The sequence below is a fragment of the Podarcis filfolensis genome (genome assembly GCF_964270895.1).
Source record: "Podarcis filfolensis genome assembly, chromosome: 12".
Classification (NCBI taxonomy): domain Eukaryota; kingdom Metazoa; phylum Chordata; class Lepidosauria; order Squamata; family Lacertidae; genus Podarcis; species Podarcis filfolensis.
The window spans coordinates 3,896,563-3,924,104 of record NC_139614.1 but is presented as its reverse complement, the minus strand read 5'-3'; the positions used below and the strand labels follow the sequence as shown (position 1 = coordinate 3,924,104).

The following is a 27,542-nucleotide window of genomic DNA, read 5'->3' as shown; positions in this document are numbered from 1 at the left end:
GGCTTGCTATTTTCTTTCCTCTGGGACAAGAAGGCTTGGAAGTTTTGGCTGCTTGACCGGGAGGAAAAAAACAATTTGTCACGAATCACAAAAAGATGAACTCTGCTAGCAGAAACTAAATCAAGTCTAGCCACCCACTGGTGCTTTGTATTGGCTAGCATGCTCCTTTATGCCTCCACAGATGAACTGCTGATAAGAGAAAGGCTCCTCGCCGTTAAACGGAGATCTCAGTTATTAAAATTAAGCCACAAAGGGCCCCTAAAAGACCTGGAGCCTCTGGTAATTACACAGAGCATACCTGGGTGCAGAGAAGTACAACAGTCTGAACCAAAAGTTTAAAATGTTATCTATAGATCTGTTGCGTGTACACAACATGAACAGCATAGTCTATCTGAATCATCAAATGCACACATCTATTTGACATTTTAAACTTTTAGCTCTAATAACTGCACCCCAAATGCCCTAGAATAGCCCCTCAGGGAATGACAGAATCATGATAAGGAAGAGCAGGAGGAAGAGTGATTGCCCAGACCTTCAGAGGTGTATGTATTTCAATGGAACTACAAATCTATTTGAGTGGTTGTCTTGATTCTTATGAGTGGTTTAGGATATTTTAATATACAATTATTAGTAGAATGTCAAAATGATTATGTACTTGAAAAAAGGCTCAGTCCAAGGTGTAGTTGTTCTTTCTCTTAGAAATACATTCTCTTAGAAATACATTCTTCAATACAACACATTTACCAATTTAGAAAATGTTAAGAAGCAGGAAGAACTGCATTATGATTGTTCACTTAGCCATAAAAATCCACACTACAAAACTCAAGAGGGAGAAAAGAAAGAAATGTGAAGGGGAAGAGATTTATCTGCTGACTTGTACAACAACAGAAATTCCTGAGCACAACACAGACTTCTTAACTGTGTCTCTAAGGAATCGGCTGAGGCAGCTGTTTTAGCTCATTCACCTGAATAAGCAAGCAGGATGCACCTTTAAAACACAATGGCCTCTCTCTCACCTGACCTGTTCCTGAAGTGTCCCGTGAGCCAGTCTATGGACAACCAGCCACTCCATATACGAAGAGCGTTCTCTGGGATAAAACCAGGTGCCTGCAGCATCCCAGGAGATGTCACCAGCCCAGTCCATGAAATTCACAACATAAAGGCTCTGAACTGACATGGGGGTGGGGGCCCACGGAGGATTCTCTCAGATGGGACAAATGAAATGTGCATGCATTTAAATGAAAACAAGAATTGCTTCCATACCTGAGACAAGAAACCTGCCTGTCACAGTGCTTTCCAACCACCCACAGCACATCTCAGAGCAAAGTTTAAGGAAAGAGGATTAATGCAAGTGGGCAGCCATCATTTCTGTAAAACACTGTCCTGACCTGCAAAAGCTGTTTTCTAAAGTATTTCTGATGGTTCTGAATACTTTTTGTATCAACCCCAAGGAGCGGAGTTCAAATAATAGTTTTGGATGTTTTAGTCTAAGATGTTTTAGACACATAACTAAAATGAAAAGTGTGAACACAACAAATACATTTGCAAACATGTGCTGCCATACAGATACACTCAGGGAGCTGTGATAAGCTGCAGCTTCTGGGTGAGAGAACAACCTGTGGCAAAGCTGTGTTTAACTCTCTGTCGTGCATGAAATGCCCCGACTCCCATTTATTTGTTCTGAATGGGTAAAATCAATCAAAGGAGGCCTGTAAATAAATTCAAAGTATGTGTAATAGCCAAAACTTCCAAACACAAAGTCCTCATATTGGAAGATTAAAGTATGCACACAAGCAAAAATAATGTTTCTGGCATACTGAGGAAACCAAATTGCCTAACGACATTTAGGCATCTCGTGTTTGGGAAAGAAAAAGGAGAGAAAGAGAAGTTGGAGAGAACTATGGGGTGGTTTTGTATCAACTGCACACTTTTACAACAACCTCGCAATCATGCTAAATACACTGCTGCAAAATGAATCAGGAAGTCACTTTTGTATAGGCTAATTCTGCATTACTTTAAATATTATAATGTAAAATTCTTAAAATTTATTTCAAATTTGTTCCATGTTGGGAGTAGCAACGGAAAGGATCTGTGACAAGTCCATTAAGTATTGCAACGTAGCTTAAGATGCTTGCAAACTTCATATTATAATACAAATTCAAGTTTCTTTTAAATTCCACTAGTTTTAAAGAAGACGGAACTCTGTATTTCACAGCATTTTGGGAAAGCCAGCCCTGGAGAGTAAAGCAAAATCCCATGGTTTCCCCTGCTATTTTGCTTCACTATGCACAGGTATTTGTTGCATATTCTTGATTGACATTTTGTAATCTACTTTACAGTTAAATTAGTTGTGAATAGTGCAATTGCACTGAAATATCCAAAAACACACTTGGAAACGAAACAGGTAGCTCTAACCCTGAACACTTTGCTTCCAGTAAAACCTTTTATAATTATATTCTCTTGCTGCCTACTGCAATCTTTTGAAGGTGCAGTGCAAACCCTATCTGTTAAAAGTATATCCCATTATTGTTTTGCTTCCAGCCACTTTATATAGACACATTTAGGCTGGAACACAAGATAAACAATCTGTGTGTTTAATTTACAAGTGTGAGAAATACTAGGATGTTTAGATATTAGATGTGATTAGGTCCAGTGCTGTTTCCTTAACAATGTAAAACATTGGGTCATAACTTGGCACTGATTTCATCTTGCCTGTAAGGCTGTGATCTAACACTTCCTTGGGAGTAAAGTCCAGCAGTGGATTTACTGTCAAATTAATCTGCTTGCAGATGGAGTGAAATTACACTGTACATTAAATATGCCACCACAAAATACCATATGTGAGGGAGTTCAGCTTGTTTTGTTCTGTCCCTCACAATATATTCAGGTGTTAAGTCACTTCTTAACTGTAATGGTTTTTAAAAAAGATGAGCCCACTTTATGGATGAAACCTGAAGCCTTTACTATGTTGGTAAAAAAAAGAGCAAAATATATTTGATTTTAACAAAAATATGGTATTCTGTCAATAATACTTTTCTTTCACAAAAGTAACACCACTTACTGGTGATGCACAGACAGCTACCAGCCCAAATCACCTCTGCTCCCCCCTGCCCTCCTTTTGTGTAACACAACATTTTTGTATTAATGAGAAATTCCAACGAACAAACCGTTCGTTAAGAGTTTACTTCATGCCCTGCACTGCAAAGTTCCTTTTCAATGAGGGCAGATGAAAAACTTGACAGTACACACACTCCAGAATACAAATAGCCAAGTGGTTTGAAATTGCACTCTCTATACGCTGAAAGGAAAAACTTTCCGTGCAATAATTCTGCATGCTCTTATAACCACGGTAAAACCACTTCAGCAAGCCAAAAGGTGAAAGCTGTCTAATCTTGTTCTATTTCAGCTGAATTGTTCAATAAAATTTAAGAGTCAGTGCAGACAAGCTGCGCCAGGCCAAATTATTGACAGAAACAGACAGTCCACCATGGCAACAAGTGGAGGTCTATAACAAAAATGTAAGCAAACAAGCCACTTCTTCGGCAGCATCTGCCAATCGAGACTTGAAGCCAAAAACACAAAACTGTTACTGCTTGCTTTTTCCTGTGTTTAAGATGTTGTGTAGTCTGCCATCAAAAGACAAAAGTCTATTTTGCTTCCCCACCCCCAAAAGAGAAGTTGCAACAGGCCAAATACCACCAGAATGTCAAAGGGCCAGATTCATTTAAGTTACAGGGTGGGTTTTTTTGTATTTGTAAACGCAGCATTATTTCACATATTTCTTCATGTTTATTCTAGGCTAGGACAAGAGAAATAATACAGCGATAACTTCAGTTTTATACCACTTTCCATCATTCCACTTGTACTCCCCTTCTGTTTCCAGGGATCAATCCAGGACGCTGTTTAAAATACCAGGGGTGTCCCATAGCATATATATTTGACAGGGACTTTTTTCTATACCTGCAGGCTGGATTAAGAGAAGAGCACATGCAGAGTGTTTTTGCCACATCAACTCCCCTGAACATGAGGCAAAGCTAACATATCAAGTGAGCTAGAAACTTCGCAGTTTGAAGTGTTTGTTCTTTCAAGGAATATATTAAATGTATCATTTGTGTAAATTATATACAGCTGTTCAGACAGACCAAGAATTGGAGAATTTTACCAGCAGAGATACTCATCGCCAGAGCTATGCCTGCCCAACCCCCTCGAAAGTCTAAATTTTGCTTATCCCACTTACAAGAGAAGGGAAGCAGAGACACGTTTATGCACTAAAGTCAGCTTCTCCAATAAACTTTTCTGCTTCTTTAAAACATCATGGAAAACCCAATTTCAAACAACGAAAACTTCCTCATTTCCCCAAGGCACAGATTAAAAAATAAGTTCAAGAAGGTGTCTCAAGTTATTTGGCTGGGAGGGGATGCCCCAAAGTTCAAGTCAAATGAACAAGCCATTTCCTAAGCCTTAGAGTACAGGATAATATATTTATTCACATTATTGCATTGCAGGCACTTAAGGAGGCTGTTTTACCTGTAAAAACAGAAACAGACAAGGTACTTACAACTCAATCGAAAAGATCTTGGCTTGCTCTCTGGAACCTCTCATCTTGACTGAAATTCTCTAGCTACTGGTGTGTGGACATTCCTCTCTCCTCACTTTTCCCCTCTTCTTCTCCCCCCTTGCCTCCCTCTCTCTCTCCCTCAGTCTCCCACCCTCTCTCTCAGAGGCAGCGCTTCTCCCATTAGAGGAATTAAAATTGGTTGGTGCCATGCTAAATTTAACAAGCTCATTAGTATTCTTCCTGTGTGCTTGGTAGTGAACTCTCCCTATTCAAGCTGCTCTCTCAAGCTGAGGGGTCAGGCGGCTAATCATTAAATCAAACTAATGTCACCCTATCACAATCAGCCCTAAGAGAAGGAGGGTTTATTATTTCAGTTTATGCTAAATAAACGGTTTTACAAACGGTCTTCGAGCAAGGTCAACAGCATCTTCAATTACAAGGCAAACTTAACAAGAGTTGCTATAAACCAAAGTGCTCCGTATTGACTTAAGCGCGATCCCTGCTCCGCAGATTGCCACCGGCAGGCTTGTACAGGAATGCATATTGTAAATTTCTTCTTCATCATCATCTTCTTAAGGAAAGGGTAATCTTTTCTTTTGCCAGAATTGGTGACTTGCGTAGAGACTGCTCATTCACCTCTCCCCATCCAGCTTGCTGCTCAGCTCAATTCACCCCACACAAAGGCTGAAGACCAGACCTCAATGGACCGAGTGAAACATGTTCAAAACTAGGCTCTCTATTGTGACTGAATTTCTTAACATCTTTTCAAAAAGCGGAGAATGCCTTGAGGCTAAAGGAAGAAACAGGCTAATGGTGAATTGGGAATACTGAGCAAATTTCAGAGCCCTTTCCTCCTAGCTTTTGAGGTTGAAAGCAAGCTCTATCCTTTCAAGTTTCAAAGTCCTTTTTCCTCCCGCAGTGTCACAGAAGGATTTGAAAAGAAGGTAATTGTGCTCACAGTCTCCCTGATCAGAGCTTACGTCCTATTTCTGGTATTTCGGAATACTTCTCGCAATAATGGTGCATATAGCTCAATCCCTTAACCGGCCTGCACTCAGCAATTGCTCATTAAATGAACAATTGCTGGTATAAAATGCCTTTTATGTTCAAGGTCTGGATATAAGATAAGCATTCTAGTTCTCTAAATTTAGTTTACTAAGGAAACTCACCATCATTAAATTATCCAAATGAAGGCAGAATAGCAGTCTCTCCTAGCAAAGTAGCACTTATGAGCGATGTTCATCCTTGCCTCCCCCGCCCCCAAAGACTTCAGTGCTAAAATGCTTAATAGAATAATATACAACTAATGGGGAATAATTTTCCTGCATGTAAGAAGAGGTCTACATTTTGGAGACCAGGTACTTCACTTTTGAATTATGTAATAGAGCCATAGACCCATTGACTGTGTGTCTGGCTTCCCATGTACTCTGATGACTCATTTTTGTCCCTTCTAAGAGTTTGCTGAAACTGACTGTAACTTTTCTTTCTGGTAGCAAAACGGACCTGTAGACCTTATAAACAAACTCTAGAGTGATTAGTGCCCCCTATCTTATACATGGAAATAAGATCTGTTGAAATCAATGGGGCTTATTTTCCAAGCAAGCATGCAAATGATCTGGCTGTAAAATTTGGTTTACTGTAAGAAGCAAAGTTTCTAGGAAGGCTTCTTCATGAATGTTTACCTTTTATGAAGATATTCTTAAACCAAGCGCTTTCAGAATATAGACACAAGAAGGCATTCACAAACCAGATTCCCAGCCCATCATGAGCACATGAATCAAAATTATCACAGTGGGTTAGATAGCAAACATTGAACTTTATTTATATGAGGTGCTTGAGTATTGTACAAACATTTTGCACCTTACAGCCAGTCTATACTATCTGAACGAACAATATTAGAATGTATAGACGCATATTCTTCCTTGTAATGGATTTTCAACTTATCAGTAATTTCTAATACTTTTTTGGCACTCTGTGGATTGTAAATACACAATGCCTTCACTATCTTTTATTTTCACACCTTGATAATTCTAGGGGTGGGGAGCTTATATTTTGCTTTTCTTTCCCAGAACAGTTTTAAATAGTTGTGACTATGAAAGAAAGAAAAATAGGGGGAAATGTAGACTAAGAAACAAATGGGAGACATTCAGGCACTGAACCTGATCCTCATACTGACTGCTATATGAGAACAGGGAATGATAGATATTCTTGCTGAATTTCAAGGAACAAGTTACATGTATACTAGCTTATAATCATAAATTCTCATAAGTGAGCAGAAACATGGCCACTGATGACAACAGTGTCGGGGTGCAAATTAACATTATGTAGAGGAAAGGTCCCCAAACTGAGTTAGAAACGTTTTATTGGATAATATATCCCCTAAATTTAATAGTCTCATGTACTGAACACACTGCATTTCCAGTTGTGCTCATTCTTTAATTTCACAAGTGTACAAAGAGGCTGAAATACTCTCTTACAATTGAACTCCCTTCTAGATCACATCTGCAACGCCTCCTCAATTTCTATCTTCAAATCTTTTTTTAAAGCCTATCTTTTTTCCGTGTAGCTTTTCCATAAGCTCCTTTTCTCCCAAGATTATCCAGCCCTTTAGGAGTCTTTACTGCAATTATAAATGTAACCTGTTTCTTTCATTCGGTGATACTCTCTCTACCAAAACCTAGGTTGTCAGTCCCTTTCTGGCAAGACCCTTTCAAGATGTATTGTTTGTACAACACCAGGCACATCGCCAGGCCATTCAAAATAAATAAATCATAATACTTCATAGCAGAATGATTCTCAAGGGAAAGATTTGTGAGAATGTGTGATTGTTTTGTAGGTGAGTGGATGTGTAACAGAGAGAGAGGGAGGGAGGGAGGGAGAGAATATGTGGGCATGGTCTCAGGTATCCCCCCTTGTGAGGAACACCCCACATTCAGAAAAAGGTTCATGTTCATACGTGTTCAAACATGCAGTAAACTTCTGATCACATCCACTCACTCCTAGTCTCTATTAGTCTAAATGGCATACATATGGGTATTTTCTCAATGTGCACAATATTCAAACATTATTATGAGCTCACAGAGGTAGAGGGGATGGGTAGGGGCAGAGAGTGCAGTCCTATTACCTTTAGATGTGTCCCAGTTTATCTTGTGTGTAAATGGACCTGGGGTTTCCTACCACTTCTCCTGGGCTTAATGGATGCATGCCTTCTCACAGTGCATAGTTCCCTAAATTTGCTCCCACGTGGAGTGCACAGGTCAAGTGGAATATGCCTCACAATGTGTGTGTGCACTATTGCTGCTATTCAAGTTTGGGTTTGTTTTTTAAAGTTCAAATACACACAGCATGATCAAGCTGAAAATTTCTGAACTTAGTGCTCAACTGTTAAAAGATATTCTGAGAATTATGGGCCCTGAGAGAGCTTCACTACAAGGAACGGTGACATAGTAATCTTCAGACAGATTTTGAGTAGAATTAAAGGCAGCAAAGTAAATATGCAATCTAATGCTCAAGCCCCACTGAAACTAGCAGGAGCTCCACAAGAGAGCATACCCCTTGTCTATTCATAAGAAGACGGGCTTCTTGTGCCAAAGGTCTTAGTTTTTTGTTTTGTTTATTTATTTCTATATGAAACCTGTATACCGTGCTTCATCTACAGATCATGGGGCCATCCTTACCTGCACCACAGCACCAAAACTTGACAAAGTTTGGATGACTGAAGAACTTTACTTTAAATCAATTATCTTCTAGAGCTGCAAAGCTTAACATATTTATTTAATGCTTATTAGGTGTTGTATTAAAAAAATATTCCAGGCATCATATTGGATTTAAAGCCACAATAATACAATAAAAATCTGCAATAAGACCAAAAAATCCAATCAAGCATAAATACCCCAATTACAAAACCACAAGCAAAATACAATATAAATCACAGGACCTAAAAAGAAATAAAAGCAACCATCAAAATGCAGGAACTAAAACCACCAACCGTACCACAGGGAGTGAAGCATGATCTTAAAAGGCCTGGGGGAATACGGAAGTCTTTCTGGTGTTAGGCTAAGATACATTGCATAGCCTGGGGTGTGAGAGGAGACCCCCAAAAAGGTCCTCTCTTGCATTTGCAGAAGGGCCTCCATAGGGGACTTTAAATTATGGGCAAGTACATCTGGGAGCAGATGTTCCACCAGGTAGCAAATCCCAAGCCAGGTAGGATTTTATAGATCAAAATCAGTGCTGGAAATGAATTGAAAGCCAGTGAAGGTGAGAAATGATTAGCATGATGTATTCCTAATGCTTTGTTAACACTCCACTAGCCCACACTACTGTATTTTGTACCTGCTAAAGTTTCTGGACCATCTTCAAATGCAGCCTCATGTACAATGCAGTCCAATAATTCAAATGGGAGGACATCAAATATGGATCACCAGCCGTATTATCCACAGAGGTGCCAGATCTGCTTGTATGAACCCATATCTTACATGTATGTATTTGGAAAGTGCTAATTTGAGGGCTATGGCGACACTTCTTCTGAGTAGGGATGGAGTGGAATTCTCTTTGCTTCACATTTTAAATACAAAACTACCTAAGTGGCACATTTCAAAATAACACACAAGCCACAAAATACAGCTATCCTTCAACTCACACTACTCTGAATTTTGTGGTCCACTTCTTCAATCAAATATTGTGTACAAAATGAATATATCTGGTGAAAGTGTACACAAAAATGCATGTATTAGTGAAAATAGCATAGAAAAACAAAAAACTGGATTTGAAAGAAAAAAAATCTCAAAAACGAGAGGACGCATAAAACGGAAGTTGAAAAGGGAAGAGGGTTAACTCTCTCCAGGATGATTGGGGATTATTCAAAACTACAATAGTAGAAGCTTAGCAGTAATGTATACCATTAAAAGTTTCCACAAAGGCCACTAGGATACCAGCATGCTTAATGAGCAGAGTCAAGTAAGAAGTTAGAAGCAAGAAGAGTTCCTTCTGCAAACGAAAGTCTTGCCCAAATGAAACAAAAAAGAGGGCCAAAAAGTGGCAAAAACAAAGTAAAGTAGACAATAAGAGAGGAAAAGAATTGATCAACATATCATGAAAAACATTAATACCAACAAAATGGTGTTCAAACACATTAGAAGCAGGGAACTAGCAATGGAGACAGACCTCTGGGCAAAAAGGAGTCAAAGGTGAGATAAGGGAAGAAAAACTGAGATTGCAGAGAAGATGAATTCTTTGAATTTGTCTTCACTTAGAAGAATGTAATGCAGATCCCTATGCATGAATATTACAGGAAGAGAGTCTGAGGAACTGAGGCAAAGAAAGGTGACAAAAGATGATGATATTCTAGGCCTTGCTGACAAAAGACGATATTCTAGGCCTTGCATCCACCTCAGAGATGCTAAGGAATTCAAATGTGAAATTGCTGATCTCCTAAGAAAAACGTGTAACATGTCACAAAGATCAGTTTTCATACCTGAAGACCAGGAAATGGACAATGTAACACCAGTTTTTAAAAATGGGATCTAAGGGCATCTAGGAAAGTACAGGCCAGGAAGCTTAATGCCTACTCTGGGAAAACCAAGCAGCTTTATTGAAGGCATTACCCAGCATGCAAAATAATAAGAGGCTGAAGAAGAACCAGCGTGGCTTCAAGAAAGGCAAGTCTCTCAAAACAACCTTTTAGAGTTATTTGAAAGTGTCAACAAGCATGTGGAGAGGGATAATCCAGAATGTGTTGCATACTTTCAAAAAGCTTTTGATAAGGTCCCTCACCAAAGGCTCTAGAGTAAACTTAGAAGCTACGGGATAAGGGGACAAGCCTTACACACTACAGGGTGTGTAGACTAGGAGTAAACTGTTCGCCAAGTGAGTGCCCCAAGGGCTGTATTAGGACTGAAGCTTTTAACGTTTTCAAAATTATTTGAGCTGCAGGGAGAGTAGTGAAGTGCCAAAGTTTTCTGGTGATATCAAATTGTTCAGGATGGCAAAAAGCAAAAGGGGATTTGAACAGAGTTCCAAAAGGATCTATCCAGAGAGAGTATAAGGACATTAAAATGGCAAATGCATTTCAATGTATGCAAATGAAAAGTTATGTACACTGGAGCAATTGAAAATAAAACGGTCAATATTATAAAGCCATTAAACAAATTGATGGTGTGAACACACTTGGAATATTGTGTTCAGTTCTGGTGGCAATACCATAAAAGGGGTATTGTGAGGGTGGAAAGGTTTCAGAAACAGGCAGCAAAAATGATCAATGGGATGGACCAACACTCATGAGCAAAAGTTACAGCATTTAAGGATTTTCACTTTAGGAAAAACTTGTTGGCAGTGATAGCAGTGTGTAAAACTATGCATGTGCAGAGAAGAGGAAACTCATGTTCTATGTGTTCATAATGGAACTGGAGGGTCAAATTCCTAAAAGCTAGTGAAAGGTTGGACTCTCTTCAATTAAAACCTCAACTCTGGATTTGAGACCATAATTCAAGTTATTTTGTATATGACATAGTGGACCCTTTACAAGGTTACAATATTTGGTGTATTATAATTTAGGAAAGAACTGGGGAGGGGAGAACATGACAGAGATATATACATTATGCATTAATATTGAGAAAGTGGACAGAGAAAAGTGCTTCTCATACCAATATCCAATCATCCAATAAGCAGCTCAATATTGGAAGATTCAGGACAGACAAAAGTAAGTATTTATCCACACAGTGCCTAGTGAAACTATGGAATTTGTTGCCACAATGTGATGGTCACAGGGTTAGAGGCTCAGATATATAAACTAGGCACCAAATGGCTCCTTAAACCAGGGTTACAGGCGCCAAAACGAAAGGCCCAGATGCCATTTGGGAGCCAGACGACTTTTTGGTTCCTGAAATTCATTCTGATTGTACAGATAAAATATAGTGGATAGAATTCTACATGTTGTGTGTGAAAACAGTCCAGATGATCCCCGGGCATGCACCTCCAGATGGTGGAGACGTCAGGCACCATCCTGGCACCTGGGCATCTTCACTTGGTCGACAGCCAGATGCGAAATGCACCTGGCAAATTTCAAACATTGGATGGTCACCAGATTAGATAGATGTAAAAGGACAATAGACAAATTCAGGGCAGAATAAGGTTATCAATGGCTAGTAGTCATGATGGTTGTCTTGTATCTCCAGTATGAGAGGCAACACACTTCTAAATAACAAATGCAGGAAAACATGATTGGGGAGAGTAAACCTGCTCTGTAGAATGGGCTCAGAAAGTATAGAACCTGTTTTAAACCAACTCAAGGAGGCTTAACTCAGCCATCGTCTAGAAAACCATGTCAGAAGAGGGGCAATCAGAGATGACTGGACGTGTACTCATCAAGTCCAGAGAAGCTGTGGAATAGAAAAACACGTCCCCTTTTACACCTTGAGGTTATCCACCTGGAGTTTGTGTCCTGTTATTTCACTGTAGGCACTGGATGAGTCACAGAATTCATCAGCCTTTCTTTAACACAGAGCCAATGAGCAGGAGGCATATTAACCATCTTTGGTAGTCTAGTCTCAAATAGAACCAGAGGGAGGAAAAGGTAATCAATAGTCAAAAGGGTAATCAAAGTTTAACAAGGTGAGTTCTGCTGGATCAGTCCAAAGACCCAACAATTCAAGTATCCTGCTCACACAATGGTCACACACAGATGCCTAAGGCAAGCCCACAGCAGGACACGAGCACAAGTCCACTCTCCCCACTCATGCTCCGAACAACTGGTATTCAGAAGTGGAATTCCTCAAATACTGGAAACTGTACATTGTGTCAAGTAACCACTGATGGATTAAAAATCCAAAAGGTTCTCAACAGCAATTATTTGATGAACAATGAAAGGAATTAAGAGTGGAGATGCATAAAATACAAAATTTAGGTGCTTTGGACAAGGCTGAGGCTGGAAATACATAGCCTTTGGGAAGGAATGCAAATGGTGATTTGCCAGACCAGGAGAGGGAAATGCTACAGTTGGAGTTGACAGATAATAATAATAATAATAATAATAATAATAATAATAATAATAATTTATTTATACCCCAGCCACTCTGGGCGGCTTCCAACAAAATATTAAAATACAATAGTCTATTAAACATTAAAAGCTTCCCTAAACAGGGGCTGCCTTCAGATGTCGTCTAAAAGTCTGGTAGTTGTGAAGTCGAGAGGACCTCTGCGCCAGAAAGTGTGAAACAGCTAGGTGCTGGAGCCGTGATGCTTGGGGTGGGGGGAATACATCAGTGGAGAGATTGGGAAGTGTCCTGGGCTGGTAGAGATGGAGTTGAGAAGGAAAGGATTCTGCATGCAATTTGGATTGAGTTTAGAATAAAAAAACTACTAAGCCTCTTGCAATACTTTTGGAAGAATGAATGAAAACCACATTTTTAAAATAATAAGGACAAAAAACCATGCCCAACAGGAGATGGGATTGGAAGATATGGATTTGGATGTGAATTAATGAGTATGCAATAAATGAATTATGGATTATTGTCTGAAAACATAACCACAGCAAAGAAACTCGAGTGAATAAAGAACAAGATGTTTCTTAATATCGGAAATAAAGTTATGATGTTGGACTGGAGGAAGACTATTGTTGACGTTTATCTATAATAAGAATTGGAGAAACTCTTTTGGACTTCTTGTCTTGACAGAAAATGAACTGGGAGAACACTGCCTAGCAGACGCAGGAACATCTGGATATTACTCTGGATTGAACAGTTGACTATTCTGAAGAACTCACAGACAGATAGTGGGAAGTCCTTTTTACTCATTTCTTTTTCTTCCTTTCTTTGTCTTTCTTTTGCTTTTTACCCCTTTATTATTTCCTTTAATATTCTTATCTCTTTGGTTTTGTTTTTTTCATTTTCCTTTTCCTTTCTGTTGTTTTTCTTTCTGTTCCATTTCTGTTCCTGCCCTGGTCTGGCCTTTTGAATTTTGTGTGGTCCTCTACTCGGGGTTAAAGGTAAAGGTAAAGGACCCCTGACAGTTAAGTCCAGTCACAAATGACTCTGGGGTTGCGGAGCTCATCTCGCTTTACTGGCCGAGGGAGCCGGCGTACAGCTTCCGGGTCATGTGGCCAGCAGGACTAAGCCGCTTCTGGCGAAACCAGAGCAGCGCACGGAAATGCCGTTTACCTTCCCTCCGGAGCGGTACCTATTTATCTACTTGCACTTTTTTGGTGTGCTTTCAAACTGCTAGGTTGGCAGGAGCTGGGACTGAGCAACAGGAGCTCACCCCGTCGCGGGGATTCAAACCGCCGACCTTCTGATCGGCAAGCCCTAGGCTCTGTGGTTTACACCACAGCGCCACCCGTGTTAACGTATAGATGAAGGTGATGAGGGGCAGGGAGAGAAGATCTCTCAAGGTGGGAGGATGGGAGAAGAAAGGGAAGCTTTCAGGTGAGAGCAGGGAGGGTTCACTTCTCTCAGTGTGGGACAAGATTCAGGTAGGTAGCCATGTTGGTCTGACGCAGCTGAAATAAATTAAAAAATTAAAAAATTGTCCAGTAGCACCTTAGAGACCAACTAAGTTTGTTCTGGGTATAAGCTTTTGTGTGCAGTCATACTTCTTGTGAAAGAAGACTTTGTATACCTTTTTCTCTCTCTTCTTTGGTTTAGTTTGGCTTTTTTGCAATGTATTATGAAAAGTCTTTAAGATCATATTTTAAAAGGTTTTTAAAAAACAATAAGATAGTTACGATTCTGATTAAGAATCGAAATGTGCTATGAGATTCCATCTATTAGTCAGTTGTTAGACTGTTAGTCACTGCTTATTCTGAGTGGGCTAATTAAGTCACATCAAACGAGCTACAATGAATTCCCAGGAAAGTTAAAAACAGCCTTTCTCATCCATCTAAATACTGTTTACTCCTATCTGTGGTAACAGACTCACTTTGCAAGGCAGATTTCTCTGGTGTGGTCCCATTGAGCCAAGACATTCACAAAATACAGCACTGATGTAAGCTTTCAAGATACCAAAGAGGATCTCCTAGTATTAAGGCATGTTGAATCTTTCAAATTCCAAAAATGAGGAGTGCTAAGTTGTAACATGACTTGGGAATTCAAAATATATTTTGGTTAAATTAGTATAATTCAGTTTTGCTTGGTAAGTGAAATGTGTGTTAAATTGCATAGAAACTATTAAAAATGTTTACCAAGTACTTGCAGTTATATTATATTTTAGTATTATTTTTATTATTTGTTTGTTATTTAGCATTACTTGACATTTTCAGAAGGTAAAATTCTTTGGTTTTCTGAAAGCAGTTTATGTGCTTCTTCTTCAAATCTAGACTTACCAAGCAAAATGTTATCCAATCACATTTTTACCACAGTGGGAAGCTCGGTATTTACTGTAACTTTTGCATTACCTTGAGCAGAAACAACAATTTTCAGGTGAAGCGGCTGAGGGGAAAGTCCATGTTTCACCTTTCCACCAATTTCAGAGAAACAAAAGGAGCCCATTAAACCTCAGATTAGCTCTACCACACCAACTTTTACAGGAGTTCATCCCACAAGTGGAAAACACCCAAGGGATTTAACATGTCCATGTGGTTGCAGGCCTTTAAATATTTACCCTAGCATTGTGGGATTAACCCATAGAAAAAGCCGTCCATGACACCACCAGCATATCATTTAAAGGGAGTCAAAATCCAATCTGAGCAGGCACAAAAAAGAAGCTTATGAACAAGACTCATGTGGATATATAATCCCTGCACATAAATAGTTACAACTGCAGATTACAGAAGGGGTGTCATAAAACCTTAGTAAGATTCCTGGCAACAATACAGAATTCACTTCTACCGAGCCTTTCAGCCCCGTGCAATCCTCACCTTTTGAGCAGGTATCAGATGTGAACTCAATCCCACCTCTTTTTACATCCCTTTGGCAATAATTGTCCTTAAAATGCAACAGAGGTCAAGGGTGTGTGGAAGTGGTGTTTTTTAATGCAGTCAAATTCTGAGTTTCTTGACAGATACAAACCACTGAAGAGATGGAGTGTGTGGGTTTTCTAATCATTTTAGTTTTCAGCATCCCTCTTACCAAATCTATAACTGGTTAAACAAGGGAGAATTTGAAAAGCAGTTCTGGAATGGGGTAGATGCTGACATGAAAACTGATAGTGCAAACACTTAGTACAGACAAAGATTTAGCACACAGACACCCCACAGGATCATACTCAAAAATCATACTCAAAGCCCAGAGAATTACAGGATACAGTCCTACCTGGAAGACATTTAACAAGTATGGAAAATAATAGCTTACAGAAATGAAGCTACTAGGTGAACCCAAACTTTTTATTGCTTCTGCATATGGTGTGGTCTTAAAATTTGGGTGCCACGCCAAACCAATTTTAATTGTAATAATAAAGGGTACTTAGCTCTAACCTGGTCCACCATAGCAAAGATGGGGGGTTGCTATGGACTTGTGCAGTACAGTCACCCACCCCCCTTAACTATGCTGTTGAACATAAATGTGGGTAAAAGGGTCAATATGGGTTTTCAAACAACAATGACATAATAAAGGTTGTTCAGCCTTATTTTTAATCACACTCATGTTTTATTAATTAAAGGTAATTTTGGTTGTTATAGCAATCTTTCAGGGTATTATGAGTCACAAAAATTATATGCAATGCACATCTGGGGATGAATGGGCTGACACACAGAGCTTGTAATTAGGGATAAAGCATGTAATCTCCTAGGAAAAAGTTTTTGAAGAAGTTGAATTATAGCTTTAACTTTCAGTCTGAACGCATTTCCTGTGAGGACGTCAGGCCAGAATTTTGATTCAGGGCTCATATGTTTCAGTAACGTGGCTTTTTGAATGGGGGGAGTAGGAGGAACACTTCTGTATGCAAATAAAGTTGTGATTTACTGGAATGTAACAGAAAGAGCGTACAAAAATAGAGCTATGCACCATATTAAAAACAGAAGAAGAAGAAGAGTTTGGATTTGATATCCCGCCTTTCACTCCCCTTCAGGAGTCTCAGAACGCTTGGATCACAACCAGGAGGATGATGGAAGTGGGAAATAAAATGAGGGAAAGGGGGCTGTGTTGAGCTCTATGGGGATCCCACCACTTACAAACACTGCCCTGCCCTACAGGAGCAGATCATGCTCACAGGGGCGATTACCACCAGGCGCACCTTCTATTCAGCCTGACTGTCATATCTTGTCAGGGTGTCCATCAACCTTTTCAGCGCTGCTTAGAAATGCTAGGGCAGCGGTTCTCAAAGGGTGTGGTGCGCCATCCTGACGTGGCAGGAGAGGGTGGCAAGTGTGGCAGGAAGGTTCAAGGACCATCAATATAATGTTTTGGTAAGGATTCGTGTTCTTATGTAGCTGCCTTGTTTTATACTTTCTGGCTGCCCAATGACCATATTATAAAGTAGTTGAGTTCTGTGTCATAAATCAAGCACTGCTAAGAGTTGTTTCCCTTTGTTTTCTTATCAATAAAAAAACTGGGAGTGATGCAAGCAGATTTTTATTCTGAAAGTGTGGCCTAGAGAAAAAAGTTTGAGAACCATTGTAATAGGGATTAAGTGGTATATAAATGTCATAAGGAAGGAAGGAAGGAAGGAAGGAAGGAAGGAAGGAAGGAAGGAAGGAAGGAAGGAAGGAAGGAAGGAATAACTTGCCATATTATGGTGTTCCCCAGTTCCCCAGTCTATGGCTGCAAGCAAAAAAAATATTTATCATTGCATAATTATATAATTCATATACGCCTTTTTCGAGTATATGATTTTCACCAGAACAATACTTTTTAAAGTCTAGATTGCACATCATTATGCTCATTAGCAGTAATAGCATTTGTATCAAGAATCTAAATATGTGCCCCCCAAACTGAAAAGAACTCAAGTTTTCAAAACAAAAGAAGGTTCGATTTGATTCTTGACTGTTGCTTCACCATGAAATCTCCAGCATTTCTTGCCAATCTGACTTCCTGTGTCTGGTTTCTAGATTCTCTTTTTTAAAAAAAGGTTAGGTGGAGACATTACCATCTCAATTTCATTTCATATTTCTAACAGTTGATTATTGCAAGGTGCAACTATGGTATACACACACACCCCCCGAGACTTTATTACAAAGTTAAAATAACAATCCAGCAAGAAATATGAAATAAAATAAATAAGGGACTTCCGGTCAGCGCCGGCGCTTAATGGCGGATCTCAACCGGAGCTCCGGGAGAGATCTGCTTCGTGGGTTCGGGTCCTGTCAGCTACGGCGAAGCGGGGACCCTTAAAAATCACAGGCGCGTTGCCTGTGAACTGGAGACTCGGCGGGCACCTTTGCGCCCCCCCGACGCTGCGAAATAGCCTTTTTAAAGGCTCCGGAGGAGCGGAGGGGTCTTGGAGCGGTGCTGAGAGTCGTCTTCACCCAGCCTGCGAAGCGAAGCCGCGTCGCCATTAGCGGAGAGCGCTGACTTCTTCCCGGGAAATTGGATTAAAAGAACAACTATCCGTGAGTAGGATTGACTGCTAAAATATAATTGGACACTAAAAGCAAAGAAATTGGGCACCGAGACGGACAAGCATTAAAAAGGAAGTCTGCTTTCCGTTCTGTAGCAAGATCAAAGCGAAAGGCACTCTAGCTGTAACTGCTTGAGAGGAAATTTGCGGGATTTAAGAAATCCACCACCAAAGCAAAGAACTCCCCCCCCCGAAGGCAGGAGGAGGGGGAAGAAGATTTTAAAAGTGTTTCCCTGCCAATTTAAAAGAATTGGATTAAGTATCGCTGCTCTTTAACCTGGGATCGGACTGCCGGAGAAAAGGAACCGGCTAAGGACTGTTGCCATAAGAGGCTAAAAAATATCTTAAATTGGCTTTGGTTACTTTCAATTTGAAACACTGTTTCTGTGGCATTACAAAGTTACTTACAGGACACTATTGACTGGGATCCCCTTGAAAAAGGAAAGAAAAATTGAAAGGGACTATGAAACTTTTATTCCTTCTTTTTTGAAGAGTGTGGGATTACTTTGAGAAGTATAGAACTGACTCTACGCCCCCTAGAGGATCTACAAATTGTTTCAGCAACAAGTGGAGTTTAAAATTTGAGAACTTTGTTTGTGAGTTTCAAAGTCTGGGAATGACCTTGACTAAAAGACTTTGTTATGGCAGATGGTAAAGAGAAAGGGGAGTTACAAGAAACAACCTTGAGATCTGGCAGACAATACAAAATTGACACTTACATGCAAAGAAGGGCTTCTGTAACAGGAGCCTCTGGAACTATAGTGGCTGCAAAGCCAAAAGCGAAAGCAATGTCTACAGAAGAATCATTTGCCAAGGTATTGGAGAAGATAAATGACTCTTTGGAGGAACTAAAAAAGCAAGGTGCGGAGACTAAATTTCAAGTTGCCGAAACTAAAGTACAAGTTGCTGAAACAAATAAAAAAATTGAAGAAATCTCTGGGAAAATTGACCTAAATACTAAAAGTATAACTGACCTAGGGAATAAAGTGAACTCAAATGCAGAAGCAATTGGGAAATTATTGGAAGATTCATCTACAACACGAAAGATAGCCGAGGAAGCTAAGGAAATTGCAACTGCTGCGGAGGAAAAATTTCCACCAGTTTACAAGAAATTGGATGAATATGAACTGGCACTCTCTATGCAGGATATGCAACGCAAGGAGAGGAACCTGAGGATCAGACTTGTGCCCGAAAAGGAAGGAGAGAACTTGGTGGATGATTTGACAAAAGAATTTTCTGACTTTTGGAAGCAGGAGCTGAAGAAAGAAGATTTTAAGATAGAAAGTGCATTTAGATTGGGAATAAGACAGAAGAGAAATCGACCCAGAGATTGTCTTATTACCTTAAGATCAAAGGAGGAGCGAGATAAAATATTGAACCTGCACTACCAAACAGCCCTTCGAATTGAAGACTTTTTTATTGAGATCTTTAAAGACATCCCTAAGAGTATCTTGGACGCAAGAGGACATTATAAAGACCTGGTGACACTGCTGAAGAAGAACTACATACCATTCAGGTGGGAATTTCCCCAAGGCTTGTCTTTTAAATATAAGGGAAAGAAGAGAAGAATAAAGACTGTAAGTGATAAAGACAAGTTCTTGGGAGAACACGAAGAAGACCTACAGAAAGAGACATTTCCAGGACAAGGGCATCCATCACTGGATACGAACACGGTACCACCGACAGACGAGGAACAAAAACAGGGAGCTGTAGGAGGAAGGAGTAAATAATCCCATCATGGCTCTGCAACTTCTAACCTGGAATTGTAATGGCTTAAATATTCCCAGGAAGAGAAAAAATATATTTCATGCCTTAAAGAAAGACCAATTGGACTTGATTTGCCTACAAGAGACCCACGTGACAAGAGCACACAGAAAAATATTAATAAATAAAAGACTGGGACAGGAATTTATATCTTCAGACAGAGTAAAAAAGAGAGGAGTGGTGATCTATGCAAAAGAAAAATTGCAACCGAAACAAATTTTTAAAGATGATCAAGGAAGATATTTGGCAATTGAAATTCAATCTCAAGGAGAGAAGTATTTGATAGTGGGAATCTATGCACCAAACGAAGGGAAAGCTGAATTTTTTAAGAAGTTGCATGAAATTTTGATGGATCATATGGATTACAACTTAATTTTGATGGGAGATATGAATGGAGTGGTTTCAACAAATATGGACAAGGCACAAAGACAGGTAATAACAAAAGATGGAAGACTACCAAAGACCTTTTTTGAAATGACTGACAATATGGACTTGATTGATATTTGGAGAACAAAACACCCATTAGAAAGAGAGGGAACCTTCTTTTCTGAAGCCAAAATGACATGGACAAGGATTGACCAAATCTGGGTGACTAGCAGTATGGCTCCGAATATAAAAAAAGTAGAAATCTGCCCAAAAACTTTCTCCGACCATAATGCTGTAAAGATGGTGATGAGGCAAACAACAACTGGTTCCTTCAGATGGAGAATGAATGACACCTTATTTAGAGACGAGGAGATCTGTAAGAAGGCCCAAAAAACCTTGAAAGACTATTTTGAAATCAACTTAAGGTCTGAAGTAGAAAAAAGAATAGTATGGGACGCAAGCAAAGCCGTGATGAGAGGGTTTTTGATTCAGCAAAATACTTTAAAGAAGAGAAAGCAAAATGAGAAAAAGGAGAGAATTTTGGAAAAGATAAAAGAAGGGGAAAAACAATTAAGATCGAAGCCAAAATCCCAAGAGATTCTAAGAGAAATCAAATTTCATCAAACACAATATATGGAACTGATGAATCAAGAATTAGAGTGGAGAATTAAACAAATGAGACAAAAGACTTTTGAATCTGCTGATAAATGTGGCAAGTTACTGGCTTGGCAAATAAAGAAGAGACAAAAACTCAACACGGTAACAAATATAGAAGTGGAAGGAAAAAACATAAGCAACCCAGCGGAAATTAGGAATTGTTTTCAGAACTACTTTAGACAACTTTACACACAAGGGCCGCAAAAAGAAATGGACATACAACAGTTCCTCGAGGAAAATGGGCTGAAAAAGGTTTCGCATGAAAGTAAGATAATATTGAACCAGGAGATATCAGCACAAGAAATAGAAGATGCCATTCAAGGCATGACGCTGGGCAAATCCCCTGGACCGGATGGACTGACTTCCAAATACTACAAAGTTTTGAAGGAAGGGTTGATACAACCTTTGAAGGAAGTCTGCAATGAGATTATGGAAGGGAAAAGGGCACCCGATACGTGGAGAGAGGCCTATATTACACTTATACCAAAGACAGAGACTGAAAAGACCCAACTTAAAAACTACCGACCCATCTCGTTATTGAATGTGGATTACAAAATCTTTGCTGATATTTTGGCAAAAAGACTGAAGAGAGTTTTGATGAAGGAGATTCACGGGGACCAAGCGGGCTTTCTCCCAAAAAGGCACTTGTCGAACAATGTAAGGAATATAATTGACATTTTGGAAAAGCTGGAAGTGAACATAAACACTAAAGCTGTTTTGATATTTGTGGATGCCGAGAAAGCCTTTGACAACATTTCTTGGAGTTTTATGTTGAAGAACCTCCGGGGGATGGGGGTAGGCCAAGGGTTTGAAAATGGTATAGGTGCAATATACTTTGAACAGAAAGCCAAACTAATTGTAAATAATGTGGTTACAGAAGAGTTCAAGATTGAAAAAGGGACACGTCAGGGGTGCCCTATCTCCCCATTACTTTTTATATCGGTCCTGGAGGTTTTGCTTAATATGATTAGGAGGGACCAGTTGGTTAAAGGGATTCAGGTCGGAGCTAAACAATATAAACTGAGAGCATTTGCAGATGACTTAGTACTTACATTGCAAGAGCCAGAAGCTAGCACGAAAAGAGTTTTGGAAATAATCCAAGAGTTTGGTCAAATGGCAGGATTTAAATTGAATAAGTCTAAGACAAAGGTTTTGGAGAAAAATTTGACACAGATAGAAAAGGAAAGGTTTCAGAATGAGACAGGGTTAACTGTGGTTAAAAAAGTGAAATATTTGGGTATAAATATGACAGCTAAAAATGTGAATTTGTTTAAAGATAATTATGAAAAAACTTGGAGAGAAGTGAAAAAAGATTTGGAGATTTGGTCCAACTTAAAGCTTTCCTTGTTAGGCCGTATTGCAGCTATAAAAATGAATGTATTGCCAAGAATGTTGTTTTTGTTCCAAGCATTGCAAATAATTGATAAAATGGATTGTTTCAAGAGGTGGCAAAAAGACATATCTAAATTTGTCTGGCAGGGCAAAAAGCCCAGAATTAAATTTAAGATATTAACGGATTCAAAGGAAAGAGGGGGGTTTGCCCTGCCAGACTTTAAACTTTACTATGAAGCGGCAGCCTTCTGCTGGCTGAAAGAATGGCTACTTCTTGAAAACACAGATATTTTGGATCTGGAAGGTTTTAATAACATTTTTGGGTGGCATGCATATTTGTGGTATGACAAGGTTAAAGCACATAAAAGTTTTAAAAATCATATTGTCAGAAAAGCACTACTAAATGTCTGGGACAGATATAAAGACTTGCTGGAAAATAAAACTCCAAGGTGGCTGTCGCCAATGGAAGCCAAGGCAGTTAAAAAGTTAAATATGGAGTCCAAGTGGCCAAGATACTGGGAAATTTTGGAAAAGGAAGGGGACAAATTGAGATTGCAGAGTTTTGAGAAATTAAAAGGGAAGGTGAGAGACTGGTTCCACTACCATCAAATTAATGAAGCGTTTAAACTGGACAGTAAAATTGGCTTCCAGGTGGAAAAATCAAAATTGGAGACAGAACTGTTAGAACCCAGTACTAAGAATTTGTCTAAAATGTACAATTTGCTGCTGAAATGGAATACACAAGATGAAACGGTTAAATCGGCTATGATTAAATGGGCTCAGGACATTGGTCATAATATTTTGTTTGCTGATTGGGAAAAGTTGTGGACCACCGGGATAAAATTTACGGCATGTAATGCCTTAAGAGAAAACATTATGAAAATGATATATAGGTGGTACATAACCCCAGTCAAGCTTGCAAAGATTTACCATGGGCCTGACAACAAATGTTGGAAATGTAAAGAAACTGAAGGTACATTTTTTCATCTTTGGTGGACCTGCCCGAAGATTAAGGCATTCTGGGAAATGATCTATAATGAACTTAAAAAGGTATTTAAATATACTTTTCCCAAGAAACCAGAGGCCTTTCTCTTGGGTATTGTCGGCCAAGGGGTGTTAAAGACGGATATAACTTTCTTTATGTATGCTACAACAGCAGCTAGAATACTCATTGCGAAGTACTGGAAGACGCAAGAACTACCCACACTGGAAGAATGGCAGATGAAGGTGATAGACTATATGGGCTTGGCAGAAATGACGAGCAGAATCCGAAACCAGGGAAGAGAAGCAGCGCAAGAAGAATGGAAAAAATTCGACTATTTAAAGAAATATCACAAAGTTAATGAAAGTTAGAATGATGTTGGACTGGAAAGTAAATGGTTACTATTAGCAAGGGTTAAGACAAGGAAAATAAGGAAGAATAGTCTAAATTTAAATTAAAATAAGGGAAGATTTGCTGAACAATCGATAAGAATTTGGAATACAGAAAGGGGAGGCATGAGGAAGTCGGGGAAGATAGGATATGAAATTAGGATATGAAACGATACATGTTTTTTGTTTTGTTTTTGTTTTTGTATGTTTATGTTTGTTGTATTGTGTTTATATGGAAAAATAAAAATATTTTTAAAAAAAAAAAAGAAATAAAATAAATAAAAGGAAAACAGGAGGAAATGTACTACTGTGGAAGATTTTTTTTTAAAAAAGGAAGCAAACAATTCTGGCAGTTTCAGGAAAAGCCTCTGGTATTTGTAGCTCAAGAATGCTATATGTATTTTTAAATTTATGTTATCAGAAGCCTCCATCTTAAATGCTGTGAAGACTCTATTTGCCATGGACTGATAAGTGAAGATGGGAGAATTTCAAAACTCATGTCAAGTAAGGATGCTAGAGGTTGGGGGGAGGCAAAGCTGAGAAGATGAGGGGACAGTTAAGAAAATTCTGCTGGGAAATCACAGAGCAGGTCACTACTTAAATAAGATTATAAATGCTCTCTCTATAGAACAAGGTATACTTGATCTATTATTTCCCCTAGGCAGGGCTTACTTTTGTATGTTTGTTTATATATGACATTGGGGCAAAAGGGTTATTATCAAGCACAGAACACACACTATAGTGTTTTCTCCAAATTCCTATGCAATTTCATAATTTGATCTTGGTGTGTGTGTGTGATCCATACATATATCACAAACATTAATGAGAATTTACAAAGAGGGACCATACACATATATTGTGATCATAGCCCAATTCTTTATCAGGGCTTACTTGCAAAAATAGGTCTGATCCTGTGGTTCTGAGAGACTCATGGGGACACTGAGCTGCACCCAATACTTTGCACATGCAAAGACTGCCATTGAGGAAAACTCTTAAGAACTATCCTCTGCACAGGCAGAGATTCCTCAGACTGAGGTCTTGGCAAAACAAAGACGCACAAAGCCCTCTACAACTAAAACATGCAGTCTTTTCTAAATTTGCCCTCAGTGCACCCCACCCTCACCAGAAAAAAATCTGGTTTGATTACTGGAAGCATCCAAGCCAGCTACACTAAATCTGACCCGACACTCGTATGCCCAGAATGGAAGAGGGAAGTGGAGAGTTGAACTGTTCAAGCCAAGGGTGCAACACAGTGGGCCCTTTACAAGGTGATAATATTTTGCCCTTTTTAATTTGGGGGTGAGAGGAGGTCCAGGGCAGGGGTGAAGAATATGACGGAGGTATGTGATTTATGCATGATCTGGAGAAAGTAGGTACAGATTTGTTTTCCTCCCCCTCTCTCATAATACTAGAACCCATAGCGATTCAACAAAGCTGAATACTGGAAGATTCATGACAGAAAAAATGAAGTACGGTGCATACTTAGAACTATGGAAACTTTCTACCATAAGATATAGTAATGGCCAGCAATTTGAGTAGCCTTGAGATGAGCTCTGAGCTCGTTCTCATGGTACCTCAGTTGCATGAGATGAGAACAGCTCCAGCAGTGTGGCTCCTTCCTGTACCAGTGATCCATGCGACGGTCATCTCCAGGCTTGACTACTGTAATTCACTCTACGCGGGGCTGCCCTTGAAGCTGTCCCAGAAACTCCAGCGGGTGCAGAATGCTGCAGCGAGGCTCCCCACGGGGTCTCTGCCATGGGAGCATATTCACCCAGTGCTTTTCCAGCTGCACTGGCTCCCGGTGGAGTACAGGGTTTAAGGTGCTGCTTTTGACCTTTAAAGCCCTTCACGGCCCAGGACCCTCGTACCTACGGGACCGCCTCTCCCGCTATGCCCCACGGAGAGCCTCAAGGTCCATAAACAGCAACACCCTAGAGGTCCCGAGCCCTAAGGAAGTTAGATTGGCTTCAACCAGAGCCAGGGCCTTTTCAGCACTGGCTCCGGCCTGGTGGAACGCTCTGTCTCATGAGACCAGGGCCCTGCAGGATCTGATTTCTTTCCGCAGGGCCTGTAAGACAGAGTTGTTCCGCCTGGCCTTTGGCTTTGAGTCAATTTGATTCCCTCCCCCTCTTTCTTTTTTCTTTTCCTTCTCCTCCTGCCATGAGGCATTTTAATGAGGCATTTTAATATTTTAATGTTTCAATATTTTAATGTTGTATTTTAATTTTGTTTTAAGTTGTAATCATTCAGCTTGTTTTTATTATTGCTTGTTAGCCGCCCTGAGCCCGGCCTTGGCTGGGGAGGGCGGGGTATAAATAAAAAATTATTATTAGGCTGGCCCTCCAGTGAACTGGAATGATACTGGTAGACATAGAAGCCATCTCCTAGGGGCCAAAGTTCCTCCCCCCAATAAAATATTTGTGGGGGCCCAAGTTAACGGGCAAGTGCCATGTCAAGTGACTGATTGTGGAGGGTAGGGTCTACCTGCCCCCCCAATATTTTATTCAAGTTGCCCCCCCCCTTGGGTCCATCAGCTGCTGTTTCCATGAAGGAGTGCCATAGGGCACAACTAGCACGCTTTGGATGAAGTCAAAGGATGGAATCCTAGCCTACTTACCTGAGAACTTGCTTCTTCTTCTTTTTTAACTTATTTTTCATTAAAGATTTCTTGATTTATAAAAGTATGTGCAACTTTTTTCAAGTTACATTTTCTACACAACAGAACTTGCTTCTGAATGCACATGCATAAGATTTCACTGAGCCTCTTTTCATTTATATTTCAACAGAATGTGCGGTCTCATAAATTCCATCCACATAACCAGGGTGGATTGGATTTAAATCAAATCAATTTAAGACTTGATTTAAATCCTTTTTTATGGAAAGATTCAACCTTGCTGGCATCCTCTTAATATTGACAACCGGAGGAAAGTTTCATTTTTGGAATAATTAACTTTACAGTTATATCAAAAATTACTGATTAGGTTATGCTATTAGAAATACATAGACAGATAATTATGAAATTATTGTGAGGTTTAATAAGTTAACTATTTATATTTGGACAACTTTTCTGCTGTAATTTATTGAAAGGAGAAAAATAATCATTTCCTTAATAACAATTTAAACCATTTATTCAACTAAAACAATAACATTATAGCATATGTATCCATGTTTGTTAACTGATGTGCTTAAACTTTTTCTTTAAAAAAAACAACCCCTTAAGACTTGAGTTTTGGCACACATGAAAAACATTAAACAAATCCTTATTTCCTGATGAATAGCCTTTGGACTAGAACAGGGGTCGGCAACCTAAGGCCCATGAGCCACAAGCGGCCCATGAGGGTTGTTTAACTGGCCCATGGACCCCCACCGCCCACTCGGGGACCCCCACTTCCCCCTTTGTCAGCTCCCGTGCGCCGCGCTAAACTGGTGTGGAGCAGAGCGGGGACCGCCTTCTGCAACACTGGCTGGCTTCCCATTGGCTGCAGGAAGCTCCTGCAGCCAATGGGAAGCTGCGCACACCTCCTCCAGAAGAAGCGCCGGAAATAGTGTTTGTGCATGCATGCGTGCGCACACACTCCGGCCCACCACAGCGTCTGCGGGACTGTGAACCAGCCCAAGCCACAAAAACTTTGCCGACCACTAGGCCTAGAATGTAACTTAAAGAGAAAATCTTTAGAAATATTTTTCCTCCAAAAGCATTTCATTTTAAAAATCCAGTTTAAATTTTTAAAATCTGATTTAATTAAAAAAAAAATCCAATTTAAATAAAAAAAATTAATTTTTTAAAAAAATCATTCATTTTTATCTACACTGCACATAACTGCTCATTGAACACAGTTAATTTTCCTCTTTTTGCTTTTTTCCTCCCATCTTCTCTGCAAATGGCCTTCTGTCTCCTTAACTATTAGAAATCAGTGCTGTACAGACACCAAGCAAAACTTGTGCAATGCAAACTTATTTCCCTACACCTCAGTTTGACCAACTGTTCTCAAACAAGCGGAACTTT

General features: G+C 39.6%; 1 protein-coding gene across 2 annotated transcripts in view; it reads right to left on the bottom strand.

Annotated features, from left to right (window-relative positions):
- GLI3 (GLI family zinc finger 3) overlaps positions 1-27,542 on the bottom strand; it is a 245,694-nt gene that overhangs the window by 152,164 nt on the left and 65,988 nt on the right. The gene's annotated exons all lie outside the window — the stretch shown is intronic.